This window comes from Lepidothrix coronata, unplaced genomic scaffold (genome assembly GCF_001604755.1).
Source record: "Lepidothrix coronata isolate B3197 unplaced genomic scaffold, Lepidothrix_coronata-1.0 Scaffold91, whole genome shotgun sequence".
Classification (NCBI taxonomy): domain Eukaryota; kingdom Metazoa; phylum Chordata; class Aves; order Passeriformes; family Pipridae; genus Lepidothrix; species Lepidothrix coronata.
In genome coordinates this window covers 1,576,375-1,592,773 of record NW_016690271.1, presented here as the reverse complement: position 1 = coordinate 1,592,773, position 16,399 = coordinate 1,576,375, and the positions used below count along the sequence as shown (strand labels likewise).

At 42.3% G+C, this 16,399-nt stretch overlaps 1 long non-coding RNA gene across 11 annotated transcripts; it reads right to left on the bottom strand.

Annotated features, from left to right (window-relative positions):
• Positions 1-1,240: 1,240 nt before the first annotated feature.
• LOC108500554 lies at positions 1,241-15,842 on the bottom strand. Of its 11 annotated transcripts, none has more exons than XR_001875896.1 (7): positions 15,675-15,842; positions 12,720-12,861; positions 9,133-9,321; positions 7,849-8,060; positions 6,933-7,070; positions 2,872-6,002; positions 1,243-2,387 (listed from the first exon to the last, which is right to left on the bottom strand). It is a non-coding gene; the product is annotated as an uncharacterized LOC108500554 (long non-coding RNA). The 11 variants fall into 11 exon arrangements; XR_001875898.1 differs by lacking the exon at positions 6,933-7,070 and having other exon boundaries at positions 1,245-2,387; positions 2,872-3,032; positions 3,929-6,002; XR_001875892.1 differs by lacking the exon at positions 6,933-7,070 and having other exon boundaries at positions 1,247-2,387; positions 2,872-4,470; positions 5,717-6,002.
• Between the last annotated feature and the right edge of the window lie 557 nt (positions 15,843-16,399).

Here is a 16,399-nt window from a genome sequence, read left to right as displayed (position 1 = left end):
CAGGGGAGCGCGCGGCGCTGCCGAGCCCCCGCCCTGCCCGTTGGGCCGGCGCCATCTAGCGGTGGCACCGCGGGAATGGCGCGGAGACCTCGGGGCCGCCGGTTCGAGTCCCGCCTCGGCCCGGCCCGCGGCTCCTCACGGGGTGGGCCGGGTTGGAGCGGCCGCAGCGGGGCACAGAATCACGGAATCACAGCATCAAAAGACCTCTGAGATCATCGAGTCCAATCTGTGACCCCACAGCACCAAGTCACCCAGACCATGGCACCTAGTGACACGTCCAGGCTCTGCTTAAACACCTCCAGGGACGGTGACTCCACCACCTCCCTGGGCAGCCCATTCCAATGTCTGATCACTCTCTCCGTGAAGAATTTCTTCCTAATGTCCAACCTAAACCTCTCCTGGCACAGCTTACAACTGTGCCTTCTTGTCCTATTGCCTGGGAGCAGAGCCCAAGTCCCCCCCTCGCTGCCCCTTCCTTTCAGGGAGTTGTAGAGAGTGAGGAGGTCTTCCCTGAGCCTCCTCTTCTCCAGGTTGAACACCCTCAGCTCCCTCAGCCTCTCCTCACAGCACTTGTGCTGCAGTCCCTTCCCCAGCCTCGTTGCCCTTCTCCGGATCTGCTCCAGCCCCTCAACACCCTCCCCAGACTGAGGGGCCCAGAACTGGACACAGCACTCGAGGTGTGGCCTCACCAGCACTGAGTCCAGGGCCAGAATCACTTCCCTGCTCCTGCTGCCACACTGTTCCTGATCCAGGCCAGGATCCATTGGCCTTCTTTGGCCACCTGGGCGCACTCTGGCTCATGTTCAGCTTCCTGTCAATCATCTGGTCCCACCTCCCTGCTCAAGGAGGGTCATCCCAGAGCACATGGCACAGGGTTACATCTGGAATATCTCCGGTGATGGAGACTCCACACCCTCTCTGGGCAGTGTGTTCCAGTGCTCGGTCACTGCACAGGGAAGTTCTTCCTCATGTTCAGATGGAACTTCCTGAGCATCAGTTTGTGCCCATTCCCTCGTGTCCTAGTGGTTGTCACCAACCTGGTCCATCTTCTTGGAACTCTCCTTCACATATTTATCCCCAGGCTCTTGGCCCCTGATCCCACCAGGATCCACTCCTGGGTATCATCCCCAGGCAGTGCTGGGCCAAAGTCCAGGCACAGAGTGTCCCGTGGGCACAGGGAACACCCACCCTGGCTCCCTTTCCACAACTTCCACCTCTTGGCAGAGGCTTCCCAAGATTTGTGCTGGTGCTTTGCACTGTGGAGCAAATTCCACACTCAGAATCTTGGAGCCTTTTTAAAAAGATAGGCAGGTATTGGGAATGCTGGCATTAATATTTAACGCAGGCATTACTGCTCTCACTAGTCCCACAGCCATCCTCTCTGCCAAAGCAGAACATACTCCAAAATGCAGTTTTTTTCATGCCCAGATACATATTGTGCAGTTCAAGAGGATGAAGTAGGTGGTTACTCTGTTACTATATGCACAGATTTGCAGAAGGACTGTGAGATTATTCAGAATTAAGATGCTACAGTGACAGTGAAAGCTATTTTTAAGAGATATTTGGAAAGTATATGCATCCTGTTAATCTTCTCATATTACACATTAATTTTCTATGCAGTGCCTTGCATGTAGAATGGAAAATTTTAAGTTACTATATATACGCAGAATTTTTTGACTGAGGAGTTAAAATGAAAATACAAACCAGTGTAAGGCACCTGGAGTAAAAGGAAGGCCTGAATGTCTCAGTTAACGTGACATTCACACTAAAATATGATACGTTGGTGCAACAGCAGCACGATGCATCACAACTGTGCAACATGATGATGTTTCAAAGGCCCTGCAAATTATTTCAGGACTCCTGAACAAGACGAGCGACAACCTCCTGCAAATGTCTTGATGGAGTAGGAGGAAAGAAGGACACTCTATAAATAAACTTATCATATAAGTTAAAAAAAAAAAAAAAAGCCAGGCTGGGTATTTTCACCAAAAGAAACTTTGAAGATTTACTCACACTGAGCCTATTTTTGCATGTCAGTGTAGGCAAGCAAGATTCTTCTTTTCATCTAAATAGACCCAGAGTATTTTTAACGCAGGGGATTCGTTCCCTCGCTGCTCGTCGAAACACGGCAGCTGGGGACGGAGCGGGATCGGGGGAGGGCATGGGGAACCAAACCCCCTTCCGAGGGGAACAGATGGTTTTCTCCGTGGTGGCTGCACATGAGGACCATGGCAAGAGGAGGATTCACTCCAAACATGCTCCTCCAAGGCCGCCCAGGGCCACACCAAGACCTCGGAAGTTCCGGCGCCGCTGCCGTCGTTAGCGCGATTATCGTCCCGCATGGAGAGAGGTTGGGAAGTCACCAGTTCTGAAGGAGAAATCCCAGGCTTTGAAGGAAATAAAAGAAAGCATTTGGCATTAATACACAAGAGCTGGTGTGGTTTTACCTCTAAGAGGGAACAGAATCGTGGGATTTGGTAGAGGGAATGAAATCCAGCACGATGGCTCAGTGTGGCCTTGAGGTGCTTTTGAGTTTCCCCATTGATTTCAGGATGACATCGAGTTTTCCCTGGCTGGAAATCCATTTCTTTAGCCTCAAACAGCACAGCTCAATGTCTGGGAGAGAAGATCAGTGTCTAACACTGGCTTTGGCACTGATTCACCACCCAGATTGGAGGAACCCAGCCTGTGTGTCTCAGTTCGGGATCTGGTTCCTTGGGCCTGACATATTCACCACAATAAATCCTTCTACAGGATCCCAGCACAGTCAAGTGCAGAACACAGTTTTCCCAGTAAACCCAAACATTACTAAAACATCAACAAAAGAGGAAAGAAAACTAACACATCAGCTAGAGAATTTTTAAGCCATACCTGTGCTGACTGGGAGCCACCACCTTTCCCAATTCCACGTACGGCCCTACAGAGCAGGAAGACACGATGGAGAACACTCATATCCATGCTTGGCAAATTTTGGACCCTGGACATCACTTGCCCTTTGAATACTGTACGTGCTCTCTGGGAAATAAAGCCTCCTGGAAAACGGGGAGGAGGCAGATGAAAACAAAGCATTGTGGAAAAAACGCTGTTGAAAATAGGCTTTGTTTTGTGGATGGGTTTTTACAGAGTTCTCATCTCTGCAACTTCCAGAAGTGCATTAAGCTGCATAATTAGCATCTGTCACATGTAGCCTTTCCCTTCCCTCTTCCTCTCCCTAGAGGGAAACTGCATGGAGAATTTTTAATATAAATTTTAGTATCTACACTGTGCAGTGCAATCATATTAGGAAAGCTACAGGCAAGTCAGTTTGTGCTCAATCTTAGGTTTATCTTTGTGTAATAGAAACTCCACTGGTTAAAAAAAACCTGCAGCTGCTCCAATTTAAAAATTAACTACTCTCCTGGAAAGACAACAGGGGCAAGGGCAAGATGGTCCCTGTTGCATCAGATTGAAACCAATGGAATTGTCAGGAACTGGGCAGTTAATGCCAGTCTCTCATCCTGGTGTTATATCCCTATTTCTTATGGAAACATCCAGCCAAAAGGAGTAAAGGATGGATGATTTTCCACTTTGGTCAAAAGTATTTATTTTGAAAGGAATATTTATATTTTTAAACCCATTAAAAAAAAAAAAAAGTAGGAATTCCTGTTGCTCTTTCATTCACATTAAAAGATACTGTTGAATATAACAGTCAATGGACTACAGCACCTTCTGGTGAATCTCTGTAAAAAACTTAAAAGATGCTGCCTTTTAGAAATAAAGAATAAATGGAAAGAAATGCAGCTTAACAACAGCAACATGAAAAGCAATGATTTCCATTGATTTCCTTTGATTTCCATTCAGACTCTCTCCTACTTTTTCAAAGTATTTATGTTCCACTTAATTATTCAGAGAAAATTGAGATTGTAGGACTGAACACATTGCCAACAACCTGAGGTATGAAGGGAAGACCAAGGGCTTCGACTTCAGCTCCAGAGGTGGGAATTGTTGTAATTGGCCCATGTGAAGCAGATCTATCAAGCAGTGGAGAGTTCAAACCCGTGCCAGTCAGTCCCTGGTTGGCACCAGCAGTTCTACCAGGAGGATACAGAGGTCTCAGCAGGGCTTATTATTGGCAACTCTTCAACACTTCTCCTCTCCAAGTGGTTTCAAGGGGATTTGGGTGGGAGGGAAGATAATTTTTAACAAATTAAACTACCTAAGAATGGCGAGGTGCCCAGAGCCACCAAGGCTGTGTTAGTCACTGCTATCAAACAATTACAAAAAAGAAGATTAAAACTATCATTGTTGTAAAAATTGCCTACCTGGCTTTAACAACACAATCAGATCCCTGCAAAATTACCCAGACATGTGCTGTAAACTGTACTAGAAGTATGTGTAAAATATGTCTGGGGTAAATGGGAGAGCAGAGCATTCCCACAGAGGCTATTTCTCAGGAAACATCCACCTCAGGTTACCAGAATCCAAGTATTCCTATAAGGTTTCAAGAAATTAGAAGACTACTTAATTTTTAAATTAAAAGATGACAACAAAAACATTACTGTTTGTTTCCCATTAGGATTTATCTCCCAGCATTTGGTAGGTGTCCATAACTGGGGTGTAAACCAAACTGTGGGAGCTTTCTGCCCTGGGCCACGTTGATGTCCAGCTGCTTTGTTTAGACCCTGCCAGAAAGCCTTTTTCAAACGGGGAATATGTCATTTTTCAGCAGAGGTCTCCAAGAGAAGATTTGAGTTTAATGCACAGCAATAAAAAGAGGAATATGAGGATTCTTGCTCTCTTTAGTGTCAGCTTTGGTTAAGACGTATGAATGCACATGAATAGTCTTGTCAGAATCTCTGGGGCTACTGACATTCAAGATCTAACATATTATTCCTTCTGACCAGAACATTAACTGCTATGCAGGGAGGAGAAGGGACAGAGGAAAAAAAGGAAAAAAAGGAAAAAAAGACAGGACCACTCCCTAATCACACAAAAATTGTTGTGTGTTCCCCTGGCTGGAAATCTCTTAACAGAACTTCTCTGCTGTGAAAATACAATGCTTATGCTCTCCAATCTGAGAGGAGGGGTTGCACAGCCTCTTTAAAATCTGCAGCAGGAAAAACAAAGAGAAATCATCATTTAATGCCTGATCTTGCTCATTTAATTCATGGAAAGGGTCCCAGTTAACTCATAAATAAAGACTGTACAGGCAAGTGTTACATCCCTGTAAAGGACACGTGTTTACCTACCAGAAGAAAGGTTCTTGCATTTTGAGCTGCTGACCCTATTTTTCACTGCTGAAAGTTTCTTTGAATCACTAGTTTCAGCCACAAATAAGCTAATTAAGCAATTTAGTTAAAATAACATAATGTTAATTCAAATGTCAGTGTGTATCAAGTCTGGATACCACTACAATGGAAAGGTTTGTTCACCAGAAGCAAAAATCTTACAATGTGCTTCTGGCTGAGTTAACAGAAACTACATTTCAGATTGTTGTTGTTGTTCATGATTTGTTGCCAAATAAATTGAAATTATTCAAAAGCACTGAAATCAGTTTAATCACTGTTTGTGCTCTGAAATTTGAGCTGAGTGAGCACCTTTCACTTACAGAGCAACAAAAGGGAATCTCCTGAATATCCTGCCCTCCATGACCGAAACCACCTCTAGTCCCCATTCAGGAGCTCCAGCCCATCAGACAAAGGAGTGGATTTGTTTGGAGCAATAAATGATAGCAGACCTTTACATATTTGAAGTGCAACAGATGGTCTTCCAAGGAGAACAGAATGACTGGCAGCCAGTGCACTTCGTTAGAGTGGCTTGGAATGTCTTCAGCAATTACCCCGGGAGTGTTCTGGGGGGAAGCCCTGTCATCCCTGTGCTTCTTCTCATGGAAAAGAGCTGGGATTTCCTGCTTCAGATGCTGAAAAATTGTGTCTTCTAAAACCTGGCAGTGACCTGGAAAAGGAAGAACCTTCTTGGCCCTTCCAAGGCTCTTCAAGATGAGGCTCCAGATATTTTGCCACCTGAGAAGAGAGATGTAAGTAGAAAATAAATCAGCATTAATAGGAAACAGTTTTGGGGCTTGTAACTGTAAAACTATTAATCCATAGCCAAGTATTCCATGGAAGTGGAATTTATGAAAAAAGGAAGGTCTGACACAAGGTCCTTTTAGAAACTGGGAGGTCTATAGATACAACAGGCAGAGTGTCTTGGGGAGAAAACCCCAAAAGGCCAAATTAGTGAATAACAACCTCCTTCCTTTGGGAAAGTGGTGGCTTCTGGAGACTTTTCCTCCACATGAAACACTGTGGCTGCAGTTCTTCAGGGCAGGCTAAAAGGAGCTTTTTTGAGGTTGTCCAGTCTTTCCATTTTCATAGTTCCACGAGCCAGCAATTAAGAATTATAATAGACCAAAACAGCAATAAAATGCTGAACTTTAATTCTGTATATTCAGGTTAGAAAAATTTAACTTCTACCCCTCCCTCCTGCCCCCTGAGTCCCAGAATTAGTTATAAAACCTTCCCCACCAAATCCACCCCGAGTAAAATTTTATGGGGCAACATAAACACGACAACAACAACAAAAATGTGTCCTTTAACAACATAACTTAAATGTTGATGGAATCATAACTGCATGGCTCCCTCTCCAATTAGCAGCAGAATTCTTTATGTTTGCTTACGAAGCGTGAACCGTTCGCTTGTCACTACAAAGACCTTCTGTAGAGGACTTAAAAAAAAAAAAACCAGCCCCAGCAATTAAAATGACAACAACAGAGGTGGACTGGGCACAATGTGACACAAAAATATCCAGCTGTTTCTTGCCAGAGAAAGGATGCACCAAAGTATATGAAATGCTGTGACCAAATTTTGACAGTCTAGAGGATGCTGGGGGATGTTCTGGTGAAAATGTGGATTTCCAAGAGAGGAATAGATTAACACAGAACTAAATCTAACCTCAGTTTTCCCACACCATCAGGATTGTCACTCATCTCTTTTTATCCACACAAATTTCCCTTTTTTTTCTTGCTAGAACCGTAGATATTCTGGTTTGTGGGAAATTCTCTCAAAATAAGATAAATGTTGGGGTTTGTCCTCGAAAATAAACAAGGCAAAAAATTATCTGAGAGGGTTAAGACTAATAAATCAGACTTTAAACTTACTTACTTTGGTTGTGTTAAAAACATTCTAGGAGTTTATGAAGACCATAAGTCTCATTACAACCAATCTATTATTTATTAAATGAGAACCTCTGTTACAATCTCATCTGTCTGCTGCTGGTTCCTGCCTGTTCTGCTTCCCAACAGTAATAAGATGGGAAGTTATTTGTAATACGTGTAGGGAATTGTTTTAATTATTTTAAACATATATTTAAATAATAAATCTGAAAAGGAAATGTTTCAGGTTAGCTTTTCCTAGTTGGGATTATAGTGATTATATATATATAAAAATATATATATATCCTGATGAAGTAACTTTGATTTCTAATACAGGAAGAAAAACAGTGAGAAAATAATTGACACACACAGAACCAGCCACTCAAGGGGTAGGAGAAACCCAAACACTGTCTAGAGAATACACCTCCAGACACATCCTTGGAAAAAAAAACCTGAGGAGAGAATGATCGGGAAGATTTTCACTGGTGTTCCTTTCCTGGAAGTTTCTGTCTCTCAGAACGGCACAGGCATGGCAAGTGCTGTGGCTCAGAATTCATCCCTGCAGTGTATTTTGCACATCAAATTGATTATCCATGACTTCTTAGGCAAACACAGGAATGCAGGGAACATGTCAGCTGTTATATATGGAATACTTGGGCCTTTCACTCCTTGCTTTACACTTAGAAAGAGGAGCAGATAATGAGCTCGAGCATCACCTTGAGAATAAATTTCACTTGCAGGTTCAGAAGGATCTCTGGCTCTTCATGTGTTTAGTGAACCAGAACTCCCAGGTAGCTCACAACATTTGTTTTCTGAGCTGTGTTTGTCTCCAGAGCAATTGCCCTGAGTGGGCAAAGGCTTTAATGTCTTCATCCCCTCAGCCAGGAAGTTCTTCATGAGCTGAGAACTCACAGACTCAAAGCAATCCCTGCAAAATACAGAGGACAAGAAAGAAAAAAAAAATAAGAAAATAAAAAGCTGTCCTTTTCCTCCCCTAAATTCCCAGAATTCATCTTCAGATTCATGCCTGTGGCTAAATAAAACTCAGACTGTAATATCACCCTTCTCTGTGTTTCATCTGAAATAATTGCTTGACAACAAACATCTCTTCCTCTGTGAGTATTCTGCGGTGAATTTATTCACATCAGGAAAAACACATCAGAGAGGTGTCTAGTTTGAAAGTTTGCAAATCAGACACCAATGGCAAACAAAATAGTGTGACAGCACAGGCAAGACACAACCTGGAACCATTCTGGGGACATAAAGACACCTCTCTCATCCACAGCCACAAGAAATATTAGACTGCCAAAAGTTTTGAAATCAAGAAGTTTTGACAAACCAGTAATTAACCCTAAGTCATAATAATAATATTAATAGTAATAATAATATTAATAATAATAATGGGTAACAATATGTCATCAATCTCATAATCTTTTGTAGATATTTTCTATTTAACACAATGGAAATGTTCCACTCTACAGTGTCCTAAGTGGTACCAGAGACCATTTTTACTGAGACAATGAGCACAACCCTAACCCTGACCTTTCACTGCAGGGAAAAAGGTTATCCCAAAGGCAAGACAACCCAGGGCAGGACATTCCACCAACAGATGGATCCTGACAACACCAACTTCTGGAATACAGCACCTGGAAGTACAAAGGGAATAACCCCCCCCTTCTGTCAGGTAGAGCCTGTGTCAACAGGAATCACACGCTCACACTCTTGCTCAACAGATGTACTTGAACTAGAGATAAGGGATTCAAAAATCCAGGGAAGGAATGTGCAAACCCTGCGGCCTCCTGTGCCTCTTTCCATGCAGGGAAGGGCTCTCCAGGCAGGATCAGAACACCTCATTCCGTTGTAAGTGGGGAAAAAAAAGGAGGAAAAATAATCTTGCCCATAAACAACCCATTGTAGCAGTTGGGAGGACAACCTTGATAAAGCACGAGCCCAGATACAGCCAATACACACAGAAATTAGAGGATAATAAGTACACTTACCACTGAATAAAACTGGAAGTAAATCTCTCTCCTGAGGAAGGATTTAAGACTATTTTCCTTTTTTCAAATCTTTGTCGCCACTGAAGCCCCATAAATGAATATTCCCTCGCAGATGAAGTGGTTGTCTTCACCTTTTGGCAGATTTACAAAACAGATCCTGCAGGGAGGTTTTGCTCTGTGAGCAACCTCCTGGAAGAGTGAGGAGAAAACAGGAGCTAAAATCACTTGCACAATCGTGTTTCACAACTCTTCCTACAGTGGCATTGGTGCTTCCCCTTCCCAAGTACAAAAATGAATAAATTTTCCTCCCTTTTTGTTTTTCTAAGAGGGAAAAAAAACCATCCTGCTTATCCTTGGATACACAGAGAGTTCAAAACAATGGAGCCCTGTGTGCCCCACTCATCACACAGACACTGCAACAAGAGTGGCAAAGAATGCACAAAGTGTGTAATTACTGTTTCAGGAGATAATTCCATTATTAATACATCCCCAAAGATTGCAGGCACACAACTGTGCTTTAATTAGATGGTAACTGGAGGGGGTTTGAATTCATGAGGTAATAAATATATTTTGGACTAACGAACTCCAAGGCTGAAGTGTTTATTAATCTAGAATATAAAGATTACATAGCTGATAGGAGACAACCTCAGGTTGTGCTGAGATGCCTGTTGTTGATAGATTTTAAAATTATTATTGTCTGCTTTTTGGGAGCTAGATCAGAAAGCCAAGATTGCTGGGGATGGTACTGGAAAACACGACAAACTGTCCAACAACTCTGTGTTCTCACAGGCAAAGACCATTTAAGTCTGAGCAGATGTTGTGTTTTTAAAGTTCCACCTTTTAATCAATTTGTCACCTCATCAAGTGCTGCAAACAAACTGCCTTCTGACAGCTCCCAGTGCCTCATTCTGAGGGTAGAAAGGACAGATTCCTTTCCAAGACTAACAGATCCCTCCTCTGCTCCCCCCAGATCCTCAATTCCATCTCTGTTTTCCTGCTTGTGGATTCACCTGCAGGACCACACCACGACCACGTGAACAAGCACATCAATTCTCGTGTTCCATTGAATTTTCCCCCCCTTCCCATGGCTGTATAAACTGTTTGCCTCCTACAGCACATTAAGGATTTGGAAACTAACTGTTCACTGTTGGGAGGATTTATATCCCAACCAGCTGTGCCAAGAAGTCAGAGGAATCAAATGGTCTAATCTATTAACTTGTCCTTGGGTAGTTCCAACTAGAGCTTTATAAATTGCTGGAGAGTTCAGTCCATTTAAACTCCATTTCTCTGTTGGTTTGGAAGTGTCAATGCCCCACACAGGCGAGACAGAAGACCAAATTTAGCCCAGGAAAATGTGGCCATGATTGAAGTCAAAGGCCAGGTTGTTTAAGCTAAAGGTAAATTTAGGCCTGAGGGAACTACAGAGGAAAAAAAGAATAAAGAAACATGAGGAGGAGTGACTTGTGGTACCTTGGAGAGGAAACAAGGCTGACAAATGCAAAGGGAATTCTGTCCATACCTGAGGGAGTGATGGAGCTGTGGCATTGCTGGACAAAACCAGGGCAATCCTGGATGTGCCAAAAGAGCCACGGCACCCTGGGCAGGAGCCAGGAGAGGAGGAAAGGGATGGGGCACATCCCATTTAATGGGAAGGAAAAACCCTTCCCTGCCTTCTCTGAGCCAGTCCATGGGGAGTGATCACAGTCACCAAGTTTCATTTCTGAGGGCTGTAAAGACTTAAAGATATTTAGGAAAATGTTTATTAACCAGCTTAGGTGATCCAAAGATAACTGGCCACGTGTTCAGACACTTCCAGAGGGTCAGAGCAAAGGCCTCCCACCAGCTCTGGAGAAAACTCCCCAGATAATTGAGGGAAGATGACGAAGAGCCCTTTCCAAAGCTCCTGCTTTTCCATTCCCAGGTTTATAGACTCTCCCCAAGTGAAACAAGCCACAGAGCCAACTTTCCAATATTAAATCTCTAGGCAGCATGTTATTCACACAGCTTATGGAGATGTCTTTACCCTCTGGAAAAACAAAGTTTAAGAAAAATGGCTCTATCTTTGGGGAACAGTTTAAGTCTCAGGATAACTACGTTAGGAAATCTCACTCTATTACTTCGTATCTTGCATTTTATTACTAGATTGGTAATAGGAAATTACCAAATAAAATTGGTATTTTACTTGGTAATTTTTTTCCATGGGCCTCGTCTAATATGAAAGATGGTGATCATCAAATTTATTCAAGTTTTCCTGTCAACAACATCATTAACCAAATCCCTCAATTTCAAAGTAAATAAAAGCATCTGGGCTTCTGCACAGCAAGACTGACTTGCATATTTAAGCCTCATATATAGATGAATCTGCACTGGACCAAATTTGCATATTAATGAAGGACTAATTGCTCTTTGCAGTCAATTTTATGCAGATGAATTTACTCCTCTCAGTACAATTTTCATAATGTTCAGAAAGAACCAAAAAATGTGAAACTTTTTAAAAGTACACAAATGTTAGACAATCAAGGAAGAAATATCATAATGACTTCAAACAGCTTTACATTAAGTTGTATATAATTCATCTTTTATACTCTTGCTTTATTTTAACAGCCTCCCACAAAGAACAGAACAATCCATGGAATAACTTCAGCCTATTCCCCCTCCTCGGTCTCAAATTTTAACAGCTTGTAACAACCCATTATATTCTCTGGTTTCCAGCTGGAAGGATGGAGCCTGAATTTTTAGAAGTTAAATTTGCTAAACAGGAATTTGTTTTCTCCTGGTCCCCTCCTCATGCCACAGGTCAGTCAGGACACTTATTTTTAAGGAATTTCTACCCAGTTTTGTACTATTAAGAAAAAAACTCAAGGCCCAAATCCCTGTTTGGTCTCTCCTGGTCCAAAATACCAAGGAAAGGAGAGGAAAGTTCAGGGGAAAGAAAAACATCAACAAACACTGAGAGAAAATGGTAACATTAGGGGAGGAAGGGGAAAAGATAAATACTGGAGTGGAAGAGGAAAACAAGTGGAAATGGAAGGAGAGAAAAGTGATGATTCAATGTGTCTATTCAGGTCTGGGTAGAAAGAGGAAAACTGAAGGATTTGGGAGAAAGTTCAAGGCAAAGAGAACAAATAAAAGGCAAAAATGCAGCCACAAATGTAACCACAAAAAAGAAAAAGATAATGAAACCAGAAATAAAGTGAGAATCGAAGAACACACGATGCATAAAGAAAGAGAGAAAAGAAGACACAAAAAACCACAGTTTTTCCTAATTCTGCCAGAACAGAAGGGCAGAGTCAGTGGAAATGCATCAGGAATGTGAATTTGCATGTATAGCCTTCCTCCTGCCAAAGAAAAGAGCCTTATTTTAACTGTGAAGGCTGATAACCATAATATTGATATGTATCATAAAATCACTTACAGAAGATCATTTGAATCAGCAAAGGAACAGCACCAAAGTTACATCTTTAAATGACTTGGAGGCCTTTTGGGGAAGGTGCAGGTTCACCATTTCTGCCACATCTCAGCATTTTCTGCCCTTCTCTACAGCTTTTGCTGGTTAAACACCTGGTTTTGAGGCACAGAGTACTCACACAGATATGGGATGGGTTTAGAGTGGTATCAAGAAGTCTTTTGTGGTTTTATTTCTTCTCTAATAATTCCCACCATCCCACTTGCTCTCTGGACCAGGGAGCACTGAGCTCCCACATCTCCTGTGATCCCATGACTTTGTTCCTGAGAAGCAATAAATGAAGAGATAGACAAATAAATAAATAATATTTCATGTTCAAAATTAAATAATCTTCAGTATAAACATCTTTGTCTGAGCTATTGGGTCTTTCCCAAAAAAGAGTTAGGAGCTCCTGAGCCTCTGAAGGAAGGTGGGCACAGAAAAGGTCACTTTGCCAGTTCTCCTTTTGGTCTTTCCAAACAAAAGCCACAATATATGGAGCATTTTTAGGGATACATGAGCAATAAGGGCAATGGTTGTACCAGGCAAGATCCAGCAACTGCAGGGAGAAAAAGGGGAAAGAAAAAAAAAAGGCTTTAGGGCAGAAGAGTTGTCAGAAAATCTCAAACCAAGGGGAAGGACAGGGAAAAAAGACCAAGAAGCTTTCACTAGGGTTCAACAAAAGAACAGATCACAGAACAAAGACAAATAGTTATAAAATAATAACAGCAATAATTGGAAAAGAATGACAAATACTCCAGCAGGAAAATATTGGAATGCTGCTGCTGAAGAATTCTCACTAAGGAAACAGGGCTCAGTTCAGAGGGTCAGCCTGGAGCACTTGGCTTTTAAAGTTATTGGAAAACAAATTACAGCTCTCTGTGCACTCTGAGTTCTGGATTATTAACTCAAAATGTTTTGCTCATTGGCAGGAATGAAGGGAAATGTATCTCCTTTATAATTTCTGCACCCAGCAATTGAAAACCTGCCCTGGGCACCCTCCTTTCCTTCCCCCAAAACTGTCTGGTTGAAGTGATTAATGCTGTGTGAATGTAAACACAGATAATTATTCAAACAAGAACAAGATGTTCCTCCCAAAATGATTGGCTCTTCAGGGGCTGAGGTGCCTAATTCTAATCACCAAGAAAGGTTAGCCTGACCAGATTTAATTAGCTACTTAATACAATAATAAGATGCATAAATAATGGGTGAGAAAGGGGCAGCACTGAGTCCAAACAGGTACCTCCAGAAGCACCAAGTCCAGGCTGTTATCCCATGATTGCACTGATGGGAGAATTCCCAAGTTTTTATAGCCACTGGACATAGTTTAGCACTTGGTTATGTGGAACATCACCTGTTTAATGTATAGTTTTAATTATTATTAAACTAGCAAAAAAAAGCCCAAGAAACCACATTTCTAAAATTCCATGAAAAAATGAACCCAGTGGTATTTCTGTGCTTCAGATTTATAGATGAAGTCAGATGGTTTGTGCAGATTATTTGAGGACTACAGCCTTAACATGAAGTAAGTTACTATTTCCTCCTATATAAATATATATATGGAAATATCAGACAGATATTTGCAAGAGTATTTTCAGGGACAAAAACTACTCTTACTCTGGAATATTCCCTAGTAATGAAACAAAAGCTTTCTCTTACAATAATAAAGTAATTTGCAAGTATTTAAGTGTTACATATCGGGAATGCTGCAAAACACATCCCATTTCAGAGGATGCTGGGAAATTTGATTAGCCTTGTACCTCTGGATCACGTGGTCAGCACCTGCTGGTTGAGCCAGGTGGGATCTCAGCATTCCCAGATTATGAGGATTCATTTGGAGGCGTCAAACCTTCCATTTTCATTCAGTAAAAGTTTAAACAGCCCTTAAAATAAACAACGCGGTGCAAAGCCAACGGATCCGATATTGATTTATTCCATCCATAAAAAGTAACAACATCATGGTAAATTCAATCTAGTCAATGAGACGTTTATGAGCTTAAATACATCAAAAGGGCAATGAAAGCTAATATATAGTGATTAAATAACAATCTGTGAGGGGAAGACACCCAACTTTCAATTCCATGGTGCTGGAATCGAATCCTCACAAAAAATGGGGGTATGAATTGTTTCAGAGGGCGCTGCAGCCATTTGCCCTTTTTAAGAGCTTGGAAGTCCACAAGGCAAGATTAATTTATAATTTAACTGAAGTGTATCTCAAATAAGGGTTTTTGATTAAAATCTACATTTCTGTGCCTCCTGGCAGTGCCAGTATTGCTGGAACAGGACATCAGCTGCAACACCAGCGATTCTGGAGCAAACCCTAAACTGTAAATCAGTTTTGTCCTACTTTAATATTGGTTTAACAATGAAAGAAGAACTTTGATGTTTAATATTTAAAAAGTATAATTATTCCTTTAGAGCTAAGCCCAGGAGGACCCCTGTGGGTACACAGTGTGAAACAACAACGAGGAGAACGTGGGTTTGCTGCCTGAGGAGGTTTTGGTTTGTAGGGGCCAGTTGGAAGGGGCAGCTCCTGAGCTGAGGAGATGCCACGGGAACCCTTCGGCAGGGAAATGCTCTCCCACAGAACTGAGCTACAAAGCTGCCAGAGCAGGGAAGTGGGAACAACACCCAGGACAGAAATTATCCCCAGCTTGGTTTGGAAACCCAGACACACGGCCTGCTTTCTTCAGAGTTGTTTTTGAAATCAAAATCCCTTTTCATTTCCCCCTCCTTCCTACCTGTTGTCACTTCAGGATGAGTGAACACAGCAAAACGTGGATTTTTGGGAGGAACACCTCAGTCACGAGCTAAGGATTGTCTCTGAACAGTCAGTGGAGTAGGAATGTCCAGATCCAATAATTTTTCAGGTTTGGGGGAAGGTTAGAGAGGAAGTTCTGTACCTGCACTACAACCAGGAGCACTGGGTGATTCCAACTGCCACTGCCTGTTTTTCCAATCATAAGAGCTCTTTGGAGCTCTCCAGTTCCAAAACTGGACGTGTTTGTCCAGGCAGAGCCAGAGGATCCACAGATTACAAGGACTGCATGGACAGAGCACACATATATGTGTAACAAAGCACAGGGCTATTTATTACCTCCCACAGATGGATCAGTCCACCCTGGAGATCTCTGCAGGCCTGTGAAATCAGGGTGACGTGTCTGGAATTCTCCCTCTCTTCCCCACTGCTGAAGTAACTCAGGCAAATGCACGTTGGCAGCTCCTCTAAGGATTCCATCTTCCCCATTTTCCAGAATAACTTCCAGCTGCATTAAACACAAACACACAAAAAAGAGGTAGAACAAACACTAAAGACTGACTCAAATACAAAATCCACAAAACCTGGGTAATTCTGCAATGGAATCATAAGCAAACCACCATAATTTTGTTGGATTGTCCACGGGACACATCAATCTTTTAGGAGCAAAGTGGTGTGGCTGCACTTCCTGAGGAAACTGAGGAATGGCAAATACATCAAGACACCTCTAGACCTACTGGTTCCTACCAAATGCAGAAAAATCCAGTCTCCTGGGGGATTATAAGCCCCTGTTCAGACCAGCCCTGCCAAATGCAAAGTGTTCTGTATTAAAGGATCCTCTTATTCCATAGCTCCTGCTGCCCCAGCCCTGAAGAGCATGGCTGCCTCACTCCTTGTGTATTCATTTATCTGTTGCTGGGCATAAGAAAACCTTAAATCAGAACCCTCTGAAATACCAAACAAATCCATTTCCAATCTAAATTTTAATTCCCTATTTTACTCCAGCAGTGCATTTTATCAGCAGGAATTACTTGGAGGAATATGCAATACAGAAGCTCTGTAGA